The 19,347-nt window shown below is 44.4% G+C and overlaps 1 protein-coding gene across 1 annotated transcript in view; it reads left to right on the top strand.

Moving 5' to 3' along the window:
• Positions 1-19,347, top strand: part of RWDD3 (RWD domain containing 3) — a 398,702-nt gene that overhangs the window by 60,917 nt on the left and 318,438 nt on the right. The window contains exon 2 of the mRNA XM_085601850.1: positions 10,811-10,912. The gene's annotated coding sequence lies outside the window, so the exon portion shown is untranslated. The remainder of the gene's footprint in view (positions 1-10,810; positions 10,913-19,347) is intronic.

The following is a 19,347-nucleotide window of genomic DNA, read 5'->3' on the forward strand; positions in this document are numbered from 1 at the left end:
AGTACCAGGAGACGTCGACAATGACCAGGGGCTGGATGCAAGCTGTCCCACAAAGGATGCCGAGTGCTGAGGGGTCGCTGTGCGGCTGGAGCACTAACGAGCCTTGGCAAAAGCAATCCACGCAGGAAGGTCAAGCAGGTTACGGTGTGGACCAGCAAGGTCCAGGGGACTCATCAAGCAAGGGGGAGTCAGGGCACATCTGGATCAACCAGGAAAGCCCAACAGAAATCAAGATGACCCTCAGGAGGACCCACAGGCTGAATGGTCAGGAGTTGCGAGGGGACCTCGAGCAAGATTGCAAAGTACCAGCCCACGGAGCACTTGGTGTGAGGAGGCCGGAGTTATTTGGTACAAATACTGCTCAGGGTCAGGAATACACGAAGTCCAATGCACAAGCTCGGGATTTGCAAACAAGCATATGCAACTGCAAATGGACGCGGTAAACAGGGGTTCGGGTTATGCAGTCCTCACGAGGGATACTGGCCTCAAACTTGCTGAGAGGGCAGATCGACCTCAGGGACCCTCAGCACCCACCTCCTGTGTTGCTGAAATCTTCAGAGTCCACAGGAGCTCAGGAGCAGCGGACCGAACAGTTGCGTTGAGGTGCCTGCTAAGGCAGGGGAGTGACTTCCTCACTCCAAGGAAGATTCTTCAGTTGTGCTTAGTGCACCACAGGTCCTGCACAGAGCCTGTATGGAGCAAGGGAACAGACAAAGCTTTGTATGGAAAGGGGGACGAAGTCAAGCCCAGTCGAGGTCCAGCGAAGTCCAGAATGTCCTGACAGTCGAAGGTCAGTGGTTTCATCTTGTCGAATCTTGTCCTCGTAAAATCTAAAGTCGTACAGCCAGGTAAGCCCTTTTGTACCCACAGGAGAGAGTTAGACAGATTCAGGGGACCCTCCTAGGGGAGGGGCAGGCCAGAGGGGAGGTTACTCCCATGTCCTTTGTCCAGTTTTGCACCAAAGCAGGAGCTACTGGCTCCCAGAACTGGTTTGAGCTGGACTATGCACAGGGACACCAAATGTGCCTCAGGTGCGGACTTTCAGACACTCTCAGAGTGCACCCACCCAACCCCAATACACTAAATCCTGTCTGGGAGGTGGTCACACCTCCCTGTGACAGGATGCCTATTGAGCTGCCTTCCTCTGCTCAAGCTTGGTTCACCAGCAGGAGGGCAGAAATGTGTCTCTGGTCGGCAGCATCCATTTTGTGCTGTCCGGGTCGAGAAGGCTGGCACCGGATAGACCAGTGACCCCACAAAGTTCGCCACAGAAGGGTGGACTCGTACCTCCCACACCCGTTGCCAGTGTGGAGGTATGATTCCAAGGTGTTTGATACCAAACACAATATGTTTCTATGCATCTGTTTTAGAGATTGCATGTACTGCGAGGTTATAATGCACTTCTACCTATATGTCCGGCTGAGTCACAGACAACCCGGGAGAATGGTGTCCGAAGGCTGCAGAGGGGCTCTGCTCATGCAGGGGCACCCTCTTACATAAAACCCAGCACCCTGCCTTCGGGATTGATAAGGACTGCTATAGGGGTGACATACGTTTTAAGTGTAGCGACCAATAGATATAGTGCACCTATATCTAAAGTAAGTGGTGCAAGCACCAGCTTACACAGGCTGCAGTAGCAGACCTGTAGTTCCATTTTGCATGGCCTATCATGTGTGGCATAATACATGCTTCAGCCCATGGGAGACCTCTGGGGTACCAATGCCCTGGGTACATATGTACCATATACTAGGGACTTATAAGGGTACCCCAGTATCCAATCTGGAGTATACCAGAGTACATGCATGGCTATTTAGAGGAGAAAGCAAATAGAATGGGGTCCTGATCTGCAGGATCCCAGTCAGACCAGTCAAAAACAGTGCAACATCAAGCAAAAAGTGGGGGTAACCATAAGAAGCAGATCCTACTTTCCTACAGTCCCTTTTTTATGTCTCGCGTGGGCGTGCAGCGCAAAGCGCTGTTCCGCCTCTGCGAGAGATTTTGTAAGAGAGGACTTTCAGAAGAGGGCTTTAAGCCCCGCCCCTCATTTCCATTGGCTGGCGTCACTGTTTATGCTTACACATGGCCCCATTAAGACAAGAGATCCCCGGGACCGCGCTTGTTTTTTAGTGTGTTACAGGCATCCACATTTTATTTTTGGAAAAATGTACAAAGTGCATATAAAAACAGAGTTTAGAACTCTTTTGCTTGCACTGTGCTATTAAACTGCCAACAATTAAATACGGATTTTCTGCCACAAAACAAGCCAGTAGAACCGATTCAGACAGATTGCCTCTGGATCAATTAAAAATCAAGAGGGAAAATACATTCTCCCGACTATTTTTATTTTAAAAACTGGCCTTCGCTAAAATGTAGGCATGCACGGTATGTCTAAGTAGGATACGGGAAACCTAAGGAAGGCCGACGGGCAGAAAACGTTTAAATAAATAAAAGACACCGGGGGTTTCAGTCGAAAGCGGGGAGTTTCATTTCGAAATGGGGATAATTGGCTGCCAAAGCCCAAGTGGCTGAAGTGCGCAGACACCAGGGCCCGATTATTACACAAATACGAACATTGTGCAAGTGGGTCCGTAGCCAGACCTCCCGCGCGCCTCCCGAGGGCCAGCCCGTGTCTGTTATTGATCAACATTTTCTGCCTGTCCTCGAGCTGTTCGGACGCTGCACTTCTGCGCTCCTAACTTCCTGCAAACAGTCCTGGGGCCGGGGGCGGCTGCAGGCCCCGAAGAGGCCCCCACTGAGCCTTGGCAGCCACTTGCCATGATCACCGCCCTGCTGGCCCTCGCCTGGGCCACCGTCAGCTTACTGGAGGCTTCGGGCCTCGGCAAGGTAAGAGCCCTGGAGGCGGGGGTTGGGCTTGGTATGTAGTTTATGAGGAGGGGCCATGGGATGCTGGGGTGCAGATCTTGTGTTTTTGTGAATTAAACATTCATAACATGATTGCGTTATCAGGCGTGTTTCTAATAGCGCAAGAGCAATGTGGTTTTTCTTCCACACATCCCAGCGTGTGGCGCTTTATTCACCTAAATACTTTTAGTTGGTATATCAGATAGCTCGGTGGGTTGGTTCCCTGCTGCAGAGGGCTATCCACTGCCCCCTCACTTATGGGCCAGCAGATGGTGCAAAAAGCTGCGGTAACATTAATCAAGCTCTATGTCAGAATTAGGGTTGCCACCTTTCTTAGAAAACATGTGTTTATGTTTTGGGTTTCTGGAACAGCCAAGAGCTGGTAGGTGAAAAAAGAATGAGTGCAAAACTGTTTGGATTCTTTTGTAACATGGGAAATAACCCTCTCTTTGTTCTAATAAGCATTCTGAACCGATATACACAACTCTCACATAGTTTTGCACATATTTCTTTATGAGTTTAGTGTTTTAGCTTAATGTTTCAAGAGTGGAAAGCATACCGGATTTCAATACTTTTCACAATATTTTTACCTGCCTGGACTAAAAATACTGACCAAACCATCCAAGTTGTAACCCTACAACCCACTAGGGTACTGTGGTAATATTGTGTTACAATGCTGTGACACCATGCCTGTTATAAGGTGATCAGCCCATTCCTACGTGTTGTGTATATAGGGAGCATTATGGATCACACTGTGACTGCTTAACCCGGCAGTGAACCTCGAGCAGCCCCGCCTCTTTGATTATTTCCCCTCAGCCATGCCAGGCCCTTGGGGTGTGTGTGACGTAACATTTGCATGCAGTGACGTCAGTGGCTGGGTATGTTCTTTCCCAATTTAAAAAGTATGAATAACCCTTGTTTTCAATTGTTGAACAAGTCATTCCAGTAGGTGTAAATTAGAATGTTGGTGGGCCTCAGTGTGGGTGCTTGTGTTAGTGTGTGAAATTGTTAACCTCACATCAATCCCAAATGGGGTTATATTAATATCGTGGGACGGGTGACATACAAGCGAAGGTGGTCTACAAACACCAGTCTACATGAGACGCTTGACTCACGTAGACGAGTGTTTGTAGACCATCCTTCGCTCATCACAAGTTTACGTATCACTGCTCTCCCTCACTATAGCCCACAGCCCTTTTTGTCAGTCCATGTAAAACTCATTAACATTTGATTCACATTCAACTGTATATTGCCGGGTTGTGACCTCAACCTTAGGTGATTTCACTTCCCCTTGGCAGGACCAGTCTCCATCGATTGATTGAGACCTATTTCATTTCAAAGAAGCGGCCTCCATTGTCTCGGGCTGCTTGGAAAGTGAAAGCGTGCATGGCGCGCTGAATGGTGCAGGAAAGCATGTTGTGTCTGTAGTACGAGAAACTAATTAAAGAAAATAGTGCTCACAGACTAAATAAGAAATAAGATTGATTTTCTCATCTAGAATGTAGGTGTTGCATCCTGGGACTGATACACAGTTGTGCATCAGCATTACGTTACATTTTTCGGTGCCATGGGACAAGGCACTCTCCAGGATTGAACCCTAAAAAGGATTAAATTGAACAGAACATTGAACAAAAGGAGTGCGGGTTGCCAACTAACTGAGTCGTTATTCCCCTTTCTGCCCTACTAGCACCCAGCACCCGTCACGAAACTCACCTTAAAGAACAATCTTCGCTGAAAACTGGACTTGACAATAACAACGGATTACTTAGGAAGACTTTTCAAGGGAATTTAATACAAACGCATTGTATTTCATGTATTTACAGGGACTTATGATATTTGTTTAAGCACTCGTCTATGTAATAGGGTTGCTTTGTATGGTTTTAACTTTATTGATTTGTTTAAACTTTCTTTCATTTCTACATTCGGAGGAGCACAAGTGGTTGCAATGGGGGTGGAGTTAGATTTTATTTAACGGGGTTGGTGAAATTGATTTTTCAAACATGAAGTGTTCATCTGCTAGTCGCTCCACACGACTAATTAAGAGGTTTGAGGTAGGCAACGCCGACAGTGGCATTTTGCAGGTTTTGTGTGTATTGCACTTTGATTTATAATCGAGTCATAACATGAGTTCATTGTGATTTTTTTCTTTCATTTTTATCACGGGGGGTAGTATTCGCTTTACGAACAGATGGGACGTTTTTATTTCGACATGATATTCATCATAGTGTTTTCTGTGATTGAACCGTTTAGCGTTATTATTGTTAATGGTTTAAAACTACTTGAATCATGCCTTTTTGAGGCTTTTCTCATATGTGGTCTTTTCCATGTTTTACAGTTACCCCTGACGAAGGGCAAGAAGCCCGAAATGCATTGGGTTAAATCTCATCATGATTATTGGCTATATTCGATTCTTTCGACATGCTGTAATTAAGGCCTTAGAGCATAATACATGCACTTGGAAATCGAAATGATCAATTTCATATGCCAAAAGATTCGAATAAAATGTGTTTAAAATGAACAAACTTTGGTTGAACGATGATTTTCTCATCTAGAATGTAGGTGTTGCATCCTGGGACTGATACACAGTTGTGCATCAGCATTATGTTACATTTTTCGGTGCCATGGGACAGGGCACTCTCCAGGATTGAACCCTAAAAAGGATTAAATTGAACAGAACATTGAACAAAAGGAGTGCGGGTTGCCAACTAACCGAGTCACAGACTAAATAAGACATACTGTGTAACAACAGACGCAAAAGGGCCAGTTCTCATGGGAGGTTACAAATGAAGACAAGGCGGTACTAAGGAGGCACTAACAAGCCTATTAACGAATCAAAAGCCAGCATTTAAAAAGGCACTTGACATAAGCCAATGAAAAATATTGGCGGAGAGTGGGCAGATCTTCAAGACCATACTCGAATACAGCATGCCTCGCAGACCAGCGAATCGCTGCCCAGGCTCGACCTAAACATAGAAGCAACACCAAAAGTGATGTTTTTTGTCAACTCATTGGTTGAGTATTTTGTACTGTGTGGCAATTAACAGATCAATTTTTTTCAGCACAAACAATGAGTGAAACTGTAAATAGCTATGTTTATGCTCTAAGTAACTATTAGACATAAGTTTGGAATGTTGCACGAGAAGTTTACAAGAGACCAGATTGTAATACATAACAACAGTGCTGGGACAGAAGATGGCTTGTGGGTGAATGGAGACTCAACACTATACCATATCATTGTATAAGTAAAGAAAGCAGAACTTTCAAGCCGCTGTGATAAAGCGGCTTTAACTAAACTATATAAAATGGAAAATGAAATGGTGAATAAGGTTTCTTGAAAAAATAATAGTTACAAACCCCAAAAGGACAAACCTAAGAAATGTGAACAATTTAGAAAAGAAACGTCAAAATAATATTGTTAGGGTAATTTCAACTATGCAGTACAACGTGTGAAATACCCTGCATGTAACGCAAAATCTTTGGAGTGTAGTAGAGCATTTTGCAAGGCTTTTTAAGAGGAAGGGTCGAAATAGCAAGTGGCCTGTGTGACAGAGGTCATCTCCAAATTGTCGGATAGTGATGAGAAAGGAACTAAGGGTGATAACAAAAGGAAGCTGTATTGAATATTAAAGGTGAACAATTGGGCAGTTACAAACTTGTATATAAGAACAGACTGTGCATGGACAAGAAAAGTAGAACTTTATTAGGGTGGTAGGACCAAAGATCGCTACATATTGTCCTGGACCCCAGTTGTGTGGAACAGGTGATTATTTTGGGGGATAGTAAGAATGCCAGGAAGTGGGGATTAGAAAATGTATCTAATGTATTCAATGCGAAGATTGGCAAGTTAAATGGCATTATGCACAGGAGTAAGCTGAAGTCAGTGACTGTGCCCCAAATACACACATGGGAGACATACCCTTGATTGTGAATGATCAAGTCAAGCATCATCAACCACTTGGGAATTTGTTGTGACTAATACAAGTGAAACTGTCAGTCATCTGAGGGGATTTTGCCTCATGTTGGGGATCGATGGGCAAATGGCTAGGTGAGATTGTGCTTTGACCTTCGTTGACTGATAAAAAATATCTTCATAGACCAGTTTCCTTTACCTAAAATAAATAAAATGTTAGCAGTCACAATGGGAGTTAAATGGTTCTCACATTAGATTTATTGTTGTCTTTCACCAGGTGAACCTGCATCCCCTAAGTAGAGCACTCACCGCATTTATTACACTCTGTGTGTTTTCAGTTCTGTCATATATCTTTTGGATTGCCTTCTGCCACTGTGGTTGTCCAGAGGCTTATGATGGAACTTCTTGATGATGTTGGAGGGGTGATCTATTTTGAGGTTGATGTTCTAGTGATGGACAAGAATAAGGAAGAACACTATTAGCTTTTTAGGTCTCGCCTAGCGACCCAGCGCATGAGCTGCACACCTTGGCGAGATCTATTGTCCTCGGTTTTGGTAGCGAAGGGGTACAGGAGATGTGCATGCGCCCGGACAGGTGTGCACGCACGCGTTAAGACAGGCGATGTGCACGCATACGGCTTGCGCGCACAGCACAGTTCTTATCAGGCAGCAGTGACTTCATTCATCTTTCAGCAGAACGCCATGTTTTTCCTGTTATTTTACAGCCGGCCTTGTTATTTGACAGACTGAATACTAATGTCTCCCTGGCACTGACTTGGGTAGGACAGCCTGGAGCTCATGTGGGGCCCACATAGATTCGTAAGAGCCATTGATCGACGTGTTACTATATAAAGCCAACGCTTACATTGGAAGGATTGTCTATGGTAATGGTGCAGTTGTCTATAAATAACTTCTTGGAAGACTTGGCTGTTACTGCAATTAATTCCATGGCCACTAATGTTAGACTTCAATTGGCGTCAGAGTCGACGTCACGGTTCGATTCTGTCCAATGCACCCCTCATTGGGTGCACGATTGATCGCTCTGCCGAGGTTTTGTGAGCACTTGGACGCGGCTGGCGCTGAAGGCTGACCCCTGTTTAACGATTGTGAAAGGAACATAAAAACATACCACATTGTTCTTTGCTGCAGACTGGCCTTTCTGCTTTTTCTGTAACAAATTTGTTTCTGGAGGGAACAAAAACACAAAAGGTAAACTTTGACATGCTTTTATTGCTTCTGTAGGCTTCCTGCATGTGTATAAAATCTGAGTGAAATTTTAATTACGCTGGAATTATCGGTGTAATTTCGTGTTACTCTTCTGACCCGAAATTACCAAAAATGATGCTCATTCGCATAATTTGGGGCAAAAATGGGTATCCGAGAGGTGCAGGCCTCTGGTCATGGAAGAAATAGTACAAAGACGGATACGCTGGTCTTTCACTCTGTTCTTTAGTCACTATTTACAGTCCACCTTCATATTCCCCAGTTGTTAGTCCTCTTTAAAAAAAAAACTAAAAAACTTTTACATCCAGAACCAAAAGGCCTACTCCCCAAAATGTCTTTCGTCAGGAATGGCTTTCATCATATTTTCACCAAATTGGTAATAACCAGTTCGGTTCCGGCACGAAAAAATAACACAAGGTGGAAATGAGGAAAGGGAAAGCTAAAAGGGACCAGGGAATGGGTGGCTATGTGGTCCCAATTGCCGTAATATTCAAAGTAACTGCGCTATCCAGGTCTTTAAGTGGGATGAAAAAACTGGGGCTGTCTCTCGAAGGGGCGTGGCCAATGAAATTAAGGGCGTGGCTTAAAAACACATAAGCTAAAATTTGTGCTTAGCATGGTGTTAGAAATGGGATCTCTGGGGCGTGGCTTGGACGCCGCAGCGACATGGCGGCTTTCCCGTGAGCTCCGTTGGGACGCGGAGCTTTTCTGCTGCTATTCCACCCTCGGACGCCACCTCTTCCCGCTTGGAAGACGTCTCCGTATCCATGATGGGTCGGTGAGTCAGCGGGCTGCGAATGGAGGCTTCTACGTTGTTTTTCGCCCTGGGAGCTGCGGCGGTGAATATTTCCTCATAATAACGCGAGCGTCCGCCATTTTGAAGCGCGGCGCTCGCGTTCCGATTTTTCTGGCTTCTCCCTCCTCAAATGTTCGCTGCCTGGTTGTTCATGTCTCTCATTTGGCCATTCCTACATTTTTATGATGTGGACAGTACAATACAGTACAATGAGTAATTTTTAACGCCCTTTTCATCAGTTTAAGTGGCTCTTCACAGTTTGATGCTGGTATTTACCTCTAAGATGCGAGCGTCCGCCATTTTGTATGTCTTTTTTGCGGTGCTCGGCTCTTTTTCCATTATTTAACTTTGTACTAAGGAATTGTCTCTTTTTTGTCTACAAATGCTCATACATATGGCCTGATGCTCCTCAAGGGCAGTTTTGCTGCCTCTTTTCGCCTCCTGCTGCTGCATTTGTGGTTTTTTCTTTTTCCATGGATTTCCAGCCAATGAGTCTTTCCTACTTATGTTCTTCATGACGTGTTTTTCCCTCCTCAGCTGCGGTCACCTCAATTGCTTGCTGTTTTCATGAGGCATTTTTCCGTTCGTCATCATTGTGCCAAGTCCAGTCATGGCGGGGTCTTGTTGTACTGTGTTCTAGTATTCAAATGGACTAACTGCTCCAGGATTCTTTATTACATATTAGACTTCTAAGTCGTGTTCCTGCTTCTGCTGAATTTGCTACTAGCCCACGTTAATAGTATCGCTAGGCTTTTCCTGCTTTCGGATTACTGTATCCTGAACTCTCTACCGCTCCAGGATGTCAAACGACCCTCATGTGCCTAGAGCTTCTAGCTCTGGTACAAAACCGAAAAGGCACAAAAACGACCCGCCTTCACCGATTTTATCTTCACAGAACCCTGTCCTGGACTCCATCTTGGATGAGGTTCGTGGCCTCCAGCCATTCATGTCCGCTACTAATGACAAACTTAAACAAATTGAGGAAAGATGGATTGTTATGGAAAGTAAGGTGCTAGATCTTGAACAACGGGTCAGTGATTTGCAGGATATCTCCACGAAGATCCCTTTTCTTGAACAGGAAGTTCTTAAATTAAAGCTCCATACAGAGGATCTTGAAAATCGCAATCGAAGAAACAACCTTCGCCTTTTTGGCCTGCCGGAAAATGTTGAAGGGGCTGATCTAGTTTCGTTCCTAAAGAACTTCCTTCGTGAGCTCTTAGATCTTCAACCTTCATCAAATCCTCTTAACATTCAAAGGGCTCACCGATTGGGTCGGCTTATACCATCTGCTAACAAACCGCGTGGTATTATAATGCTTTTCCTGGAGTTCACCGATCTTATGCAAGTCTTGAAAGCTGTCAGAATCAAGCGCCGTCTTTCCTGGTCTGGCCATAATATTTTTATTTCTCAAGATGTTTCCAACGCTACCAATGCCAGACGTAAAGAATTTCTTGCTCTACGACCTCAGCTGCGTCAACATAACATTCAATATGGAATTCTTCATCCCTGCCTGTGCAAAATTACTCATGAAGGTCGCACGCGCTCCTTCGAGGATCCGGAAAAACTCAAACTGTTTCTACAGAATTTTTCTGCACATGGCATGGACACTGGCTCATGATGGCTTCCTTATTGCTGGATTGTTTCTTTTTATTGTTATATTGATCTGCTTATATTCCTTTCTTGTTTTTCTGTCAGCTCTCTACTTGTGAGGTTTTAGTACATTTTACTGTTCTCTCCCTCTGGTCTCATGGTGGTCCATGTTCTCGGTGTCACTATGCTCCCCGTTCTTTGATCTTCTTTTTTTACAGATCTGGATGTTTTTCCTTGATCTGTCTACTCTTCTTCACCTGCTCCTTTTTTTGTATTCTCCTCTCTCTTTCATCTATTTCTATTTCTCTTTTCCTCTTTTCTCCATGCTTTTTCTTCTATCTTCTTGCGTTGGTGTTTTTTTCAGGATTATGTCCTTTGTTTTTGCTATTGTAACCTGTCTTACTTTATATTTTTCTGTCACCTTTGCAGTTTTGTGGTCCTATGTCTGTACGTTCCCCTCCGTCCAGAAGAATGGTTAATGTCGTTTCGTGGAATGTTCGTGGTCTGGGTCACCCGGTCAAGCGTCAGAAGGTATTGTCTCATCTTGCTAAACTTAACACCCAGATTGCTTTTTTACAGGAAACCCACTGCAATGACTCAGAATCTCTTAAACTTAAACGTCAGTGGGCTAATCAAATTGTTTTCTCCCCGGCTGCAGATCGTCATGGTGGTGTTGCTATTTTGTTTCACAAATCTATTAATGCTCAAATTTTATCTACTGAATGTGATCAAAATGGTCGTTGGGTATTGGCTGAGGTTATCATAGCTAAGAAACAGATTGTTTTTTTCAATATTTACGGGCCTGTTAAACCAGATCCGGATTTTTGGCATTCTATAAAGTTGAAACTCCTATCCCTGTCCAATCCTAATCTTGTGGTAGGTGGTGATTTCAATAATTGGTTAGACCCGTTCACAGACAGACAATCCAAATGCAAGTTCAAACCTGATAAATCCCACAAGTCATTCCAAACTGCCATTGCCTCCCGCCCTCTATTTGATTCATGGAAAACGTGCAACCCTGATACTTCTGAGTTTACATTTTTTTCACCCGTTCACCATACTAGATCCCGTATTGACTATATACTTGTCTCTAAAGCACTGTTACCCTGTCTCCTGTCCTCCGACATTGGTTCCATTTTTATATCCGACCATGCTCCTGTCTCCACCCGTATTGATCTATCCCTCACCACCTGTAAACAGGGCAGATGGCGCTTCAATAATTTTCTGTTATCAGATCATACTTTTATTTTAGAAGCGTCTGCCTTTATCAAGGAATTCTTTTCCTTTAATAATTCCCTAGACACTTCCTTGCACAACAACTGGGATGCCTTTAAAGCATCTTTTAGAGCCTTCACTATTGCTTATTCCTCTAAGAAGAAAAGGTTACTACACACTAAATATAAAGAAACTTTATCCCATATAAAACTGCTTGAACATACTTATTTTTCTTCCAAATCTTCTTTATCATTGCAAGAGTTAATCAAAGCTAAATCCACTTTAAATAAGATTGTTACTAAGGATGCCTGTAATGTTCTCCTTAAGATTAAATCGAAATATCATGGTGGCCAAAACAAAGCTGGGAAATTACTTGCTAATTATCTAAAAATTAAATCAGAACGAAAAGTTATTGGTCCCATTCATTCAGAGTTGGATGATACACTCCTCTCATCTGATTCGGATATCATTGCCTCGTTTCAATCGTTTTACAAGCTCTTATATACTGAAACTACCAATCCCTCTAAGGAAGATTTTGTCTCTTTTTTTCATGATATCCCTAAGCCTATAACCTCCCAAGATGATTTCCATTCCCTGGAAGAAGATATTTCCCTACAAGAATTGAATGATGCTCTTAAATCCTTAAAGAAAGCAAAAGCTCCTGGCCCTGATGGCTTTTCAATTGAATTAATTTCCGCTTTTTCCTCCATTTTCGCTCCTAAATTACTTGAACTTTTTAATTCTTTTATTTCCAATTCCCGGGCATGTGGATCTTTTCTGGAAGCTCTTATTGTTGTAATCCCCAAACCTGGTAAAGATCCATCCTACTGCAAAAATTTCCGTCCTATTTCCCTAATTAATTATGATTGTAAAAGTTTTGCAAAAATCTTGGCGTCTCGTCTAGAGAAAATTATCCCTATACTCATTAACCCTGACCAAGTTGGTTTTGTTAAGGGTCGATTGGCATCTGATAATGCCAGGATGTTTTCCAATATTATTGCCCTTAGCAAAAAATACCCTTCCCCGCTAGCTGCTCTATCCTTAGATGCAGAAAAAGCCTTTGACCGTGTTAATTGGGACTTTTTGATTCATACATTACAATGGTTTGGTTTTGGCCCGAAATTTATTTCTTTTGTAAAATTATTATATACTAATCCTAAAGCTTGTATTTTGGTTAATGGTCTCTCTTCCCCCTACTTCTCCCTGCAAAGAGGTACACGTCAGGGCTGCCCTCTATCCCCATTACTGTTCCTGTTATGTTTAGAGCCATTTTTGGAACGTATTAGGAATAACCCTCTCATTACCGGTTTCAGTTTTAAGTCTACACAAATTAAGTTGTCTGCATATGCTGATGATGTTCTTGTTTATATGTCAAACCCTGAATCCTCCCTACCCCCCTTTTTACAGGAAATCTCGTCTTTTGCTAAAGTTTCAGGTTACAAATTAAACTTCTCTAAGACTGAAGTCCTTCCCTTAAATCCCTCCTGTTTCAGGTATATGTTTGAGACATCTAGTTTTATCTGGTGTCCTCAAAAAATTAAATATCTCGGCATTTGGTTCTCTCCCAACATCCGTGATACACTACTTCATAATTTTTCTTCCCTACAACTTAAGATTACTAACTTGTTAAATCTTTGGTCCCCTTTGTTTCTCTCTTGGTGGGGCAGACTTGATACAATTAAAATGATGATTGTCCCCCAGGTTCTATTTATATTGTCAATGTTACCATTTAAAATTCCTAGATACTATTTTACTCAAATTAATTCAATATGCTCCAAGTTTCTATGGAATAACAAACATGCACGTATTGCCTTATCTAAACTGATTCGTCCTAAAAATGAGGGTGGGGTGAGATTTCCTGATTTTAATTTATACCATGATGCATTTTTAATTCGTCAATTCTTTGCTCTGTCTGAGGATTATCAAAATTTACCTATGCCTCCATGGGTTGCTGTTGAAAGCTCACTGTTAAATTATTTTTCAATACGTGATGTTGTACACATGTCTAACTGTACTTTTATTTCTAAATATCCTATTTTGAAACACTCTCAAGTTTTGCTACGCACACTTTTCTTTAAGTCATTTACTAACTACCAATCTTTTCTAGCGTCATCACTCTGGTTTAACAAACACATCAAATTTCGTCACAAATCATTTTACTACAAACAATGGAAAGAGAAGGGTCTTTTTTATGTACATCAAATGTTTGCCAATAATGTAATTCTCTCCTTCCATCAGCTGCAAGAATCTTTTCATTTGCCTGACTCGTGTATTAAGCAATATGATACTTTAGCTCCAATTCTTCAGGGATGTTTTCTGTCTTTCCTCTCTCTGCCAGCTCCTACTTCTTTTCTTCCTGATTCTTCTTTGTATCAAATCTCTAATGACATTATTCCTACTGCCTCTTTCATCTATAAATCTTTATCTTCCCCTATAGTCACTCGGAATAAGTCTAAGGTTGAATTGGATTGGGAATTGGATCTCTCTTTGACTCTCTCTATCTCACAATGGGACAAGTTCTGGCTGAAAATTTTTAAGACATCTAAAGCTGCTAGTCTCACTCAATCACTATTTTTCATTTACAATAGAGTTGTTATTACTCCTGTCTTGCTGCATAAAGTTAATCACTCTGTCTCAGCATCTTGTTGGTCTTGCCTTTCTGCTGAAGGGTCTTTATTGCATCTTTTATTTTACTGTCCTAAGGTTTATGCTTTCTGGAATGCTATTTGGTCAAAATGTGCTGTGATTTTTTCCTATAACTTACAACTTACTCTCCAAAATGTGTTTTTAGGCACTTTGTCACCAGCTTTTGATAATGCGAATCCTATTTCACCATTACTGGATTTATTCCTTGCTATGGCCTTTAAAGTTATATTAATTTGTTGGAAAGACAATTCTAAATTATCCTCTTTTCATTGGTGGAACTTTATATGTGATGAGCATAGAATTGCCTCCATTCCTCAATCCTCCATTCATCTACAAATTAAATCTGATCTATTGTGGCTTCCCTTTACATCTTTTCTATCACCAACATCATAATCCTCTTTCTCTCCTTTCCTTCTCCTCTTTCTCTCTCGTTCTCTCCTCTCTCTGTTCTTTTGTTTTCTTGCTCTTTTTCCCTTTTTTTGATAAAAAAATCTTAACCTATTTTTTACAGTTTTTTTTTTTTTTTTTACTCAGTCTCTTTAGGTCCTCTGGTTCTTTGTGTACTATTATATTACAATTAATTTTTGTTATAGCCTTCAGTTATTATCCACATTGTTATCTCTTTTTATAGAGTATATTACCTTTTTATATATAATATTTGCTTAGTGTTTTACTACTACTTTATATTTGCCTGTACGCTTACTCTTATATACTTATTGATTTTCTTCTCATTTGTATTCCTGTGCTTTTTTATCTTCAATAAAAATGTACCTAACTTAAAAAAAAAGAAATGGGATCTCTGGTTAGCTACGGCTTGCGCCAAAGCCAGGCAGAGACACCACTCTAGACAGGACAAGGGAGTTACACGCCAAAGATAACCCCTGCTCACCCCCTTGGTAGCTTGGCACGTGCAGTCAGGCTTATCCCGGAGGCCATGTGTAAAGCATTTGCGCGCACGCACAGCAACAACCTCCCAGGCACACCACAAAAGGAACTCCACACAAGGTTATATCAAAAATAGCCTTTGTATTCTCATAACACATTAGAATAGTACTCACATAATATACATTGTGCCACCTGGCACTAGGTCATATTTACAAGGGATTATTTACACCTGACAGGGCCCACTGGACCACTGTCAGAACCATCCCAAAGCGAACTTAGTAAAAGTAAAACATATCATAAACGTACAACCAGTAATCACTGGTAACCACTGTACTCAGCATCAGCCTGTAACATAAACCACATTATGCACAGTATCATATTATGCGCGAATTACATTATGCTCCAACCTCACAAGCATAAACACATTATGCAATCATCTCATAAGTCTAAACGCATTAGACCCTAACCTCCTAAGCATTATTCACATTAGGAAATAGTCTCACTGGCATAAACACATTATGCAATTCTCTCAGATGTCTAGAAGCATTAGGCAATAACCTCATACATAAACACATTATGCATAAAACCAGGGTGTGTAAATCCTAGTACATGATTCACATTTCCTAACACCACATAAATCACATTAGGGCCTGGCGCCCTATTAACCCCATAGTCTCGCTGGCCAACTGGCCTTCTTGGATGCCCTGTGTCCATAATGTCAGGGCTGCTGCCTGTGCAGCGGAATCCACGGGCGCAACTGCGCCAACCTAAACGTAGCAGCTATCCACTAATTGCTGGGCATCTGTGAAACTCACTGGCACTCACTGTGCCTCTGGTCCCACTCAGGGACTCTCTCTCAATTGTGCCCAATTCGTGGCACTTTGTATGAAGGGGGTCCAGCACCTCTGTGCCCTCTGGAACCCACGTGGCACTAAAACATATGCCCCCATCGTTGGGGTGGCCCGCTCTTTGGCAGGACTGCCCAGGCACCGACAATGTGCCTCGGTATAGCCCCCAAGCCACTGGGCCATCTGAGACTCTCTTATGCATTAAAAAAAAACTTGCCCCCAAGCGTTGGAGCGGCCCACTGCCAGACGGGGCCACTCTGACTCTGTGCCTCACATCGGCACAGACACCAACCAACATCTCTGAGCCCCACTCACTGGCTGCGGGCAGGACTCCTCCGGTCGTCGCTCTGGGTCTCCTCTCCTCGCAGGCGGGAGCGGCAGCACTTCTATCACGGCACGGGGCTTCCCTTCGCACCTGGGAGCCCCGCGCTGCCATCGGCAGCCTCGGCCACCTTTACTCTTTACCTGGGCCCCCTCCTGGGACCCGGGACTTCGCTCCCCAGAACTCGTGGAGATGGGGTAGACTCCCGTCCTCGTCTCCGCATACCGCCCGGCTTTTCCTTCGCTTCCAGCCACACTCCGCCTGGCACCCCGCCCACAGTCAGGCGGGCGCCGGGCTTCCTCTTCAGGTGATCGGGCCACGGCGGTAGTTTCTCTACGGTGACAATGCGGGGTGGGCACCCGCCAGGATAAAATTCGCTCATAAGCAGGGTGGGCACTCGCATACTTAAATATGCAATAAGCGGGGTGGGCTCCCGCTTGGTCCTCGCAATTTGGGGGAATCCCTATGCTGGGGATTCCCTACATCTCCATATGCAGTGCAGCGCTGCAACCGCCCACGCTCTCCTCGCTCCTGGGTTCCAGAACATAGCGCTCACAAGGCGCTAGGAGCTCCAAGAAAGTCGTTTTCAAAGATAAAGGGGCAATGCAGAGCCCAGGGAGGCAGGCCCTTCTGGCAGCCTCCCCCTGGGCCAGAGCATCAGCACGCCCCAGCAGGAACAGCATAAATACAGCACACTGAACATCTTCATGGGGTCACAGGCCCTATATTTATATCAGCAAAATCCCTTTGCGTCACTGTACAGGGCTGGAGGATACCAGTCAGAACTGGTTTGCAGGGGATTTGGAGCACTTTGTTTTGCCCAGCTCCTCTCCCCTTTGTTAGGTGGGGGCTCAGTGATCAGACACACCACAGGGGGCGGAGCCGGCATTGTTTAGGGAAGGAACAGCCCTATTCAGGTCCCAGGTGGAACTCCTCCCTCCCATCTGCATGCAGATCTCTCTATTCATCACTGGGCTGACTCACCCTGTCTCCTGGAGCCACCCACACCCCTCAGCTCCTGTCAATCACAAGCCAGACATGCAATTCACATCAGGCAGGCAGACACACATCATACAGAAATGCCAACTTCTCAAAGTAGAAACAACAGTTGATGGACAGAATGCAGAACAATGTCATACATTCACCCCAGTACAGAGATCTGGGCCTAAATCCATAGTTTTTTTGCTCACCATGCTGTCCCAGTTTGAACCCAGCCATATGCAAATCAGTCTTGACCCTGTGCCTCATGGGTACAGTCCAGCCCGAACTGCCAAGCCAGGTCCTCCCTGGACTGGAAACAAGCATGCTAGGACCGGTTTCAGCCAGGATAGCTTGATTCCAGTGGCATGGCGAGCACGGGACCCACATCTGGGTATACCCTTCCCACACGGGGTGACAAATGCAAAAACAACAGCTGATGGACAGAATGCACAACAATGTCATACATTCACCCCAGTACAGAGATCTGGGCCTAAATCCATATTTGTTTTGCTCACCATGCCGTCCCAGTTTGAACCCAGCCATATGCAAATCAGTCTTGACCCTGTGCCTCATGGGTACAGTCCAGCCCGAACTGCCAAGCCAGGTCCTCTCTGGACTGGAAACAAGCATCTTAGGACCGGTTTCGGGGTTTCACCCCTCTTCAGCCAGGATAGCTTGATTCCAGTGGCATGGAGAGCACGGGACCCACGACTGGGTATACCCTTCCCACTTGGGATCACAAATGCAAAAACAAAGTTGATGGACAGAATGCAGAACAATGTCATACATTCACCCCAGTACAGAGATCTGGGCCTAAATCCATCTTTTTTTGCTCACCATGCCGTCCCAGTTTGAACCCAGCCATATGCAAATCAGTCTTGACCCTGTGCCTCATGGGTACAGTCCAGCCCGAACTGCCAAGCCAGGTCCTCCATGGACTGGAAACAAGCATCCTAGGACCGGTTTCGGGGTTTCACCCCTCTTCAGCCAGGATAGCTTGATTCCAGTGCATGGAGAGCACGGAACCCACGTCTGGCCATACCCTTCCCATTCGGGGTGACAAATGCAAAAACAACAGTTGATGGACAGAATGCAGAACAATGTCATACATTCACCCCAGTACAGAGATCTGGGCCTAAATCCATTGTTTTTTTGCTCCCCATGCCGTCTCAGTTTGAACCCAGCCATATGCAAATCAGTCATGACCCTGTGCCTCATGGGTACAGTCCAGGCCGAACTGCCAAGCCAGGTCCTCCCTGGACTGGAAACAAGCATCCTAGGACCGGTTTCGGGGTTTCACCCCTCTTCAGCCAGGATAGCTTGATTCCAGTGGCATGGAGAGCACGGGATCAACGTCTGGGCATACCCTTCCCACTCGGGGTGACAAATGCAAAAACAACAGTTGATGGACAGAATGCAGAACAATTTCATACATTCACCTCCGTACAGAGATCTGGGCCTAAATCATAGTTTTTTTGGCTGAAGAGGGATGAAACCCCGAAACCGGTCCTAGGATGCTTGATTCCAGTCCAGGGAAGACATGGCTTGGCAGTTCGGGCTGGACTGTTCCCCTGAGGCACAGGGTCAAGACTGATTTGCATATGGCCATGTCTGAACTGGGGTCGCGTGGTGAGCAAAATAACGATGGATTAAACCCAGATCGGTGACTGGGGTGAATGTTTTGCCAATGTGCAACATTCCGTCCATCATCTTGTGTGTTTTCCTGTTCGCCCTATGTGGGAAGGGTATGCCCAGACGTGGGTCCCGTGCTCACTATGCCACTGGATTCAAGCTATCCTGGCTGCAGAGGGGTGAAACCCCAAAACCGGTCCTAGGATGCTTGATTCCGGTCCAGGGAAGACATGGCTTGGCAGTTCGGGCTGGACTGTTCCCATGAGGCACAGGGTCAAGACTGATTTGCATATGGCCATGTCTGAACTGGGGTGGCGTGGTGAGCAAAATAACGATGGATTAAACCCAGATCTGTGACTGGGGGTGAATGTTTTGCCAATGTGCAACATTCCGTCCATCATCTTGTGTGTTTTGCTGTTTGCCCTATGTGGGAAGGG

The sequence above is a fragment of the Triturus cristatus genome, chromosome 4_2 (genome assembly GCF_964204655.1).
Source record: "Triturus cristatus chromosome 4_2, aTriCri1.1, whole genome shotgun sequence".
Lineage (NCBI taxonomy): Eukaryota > Metazoa > Chordata > Amphibia > Caudata > Salamandridae > Triturus > Triturus cristatus.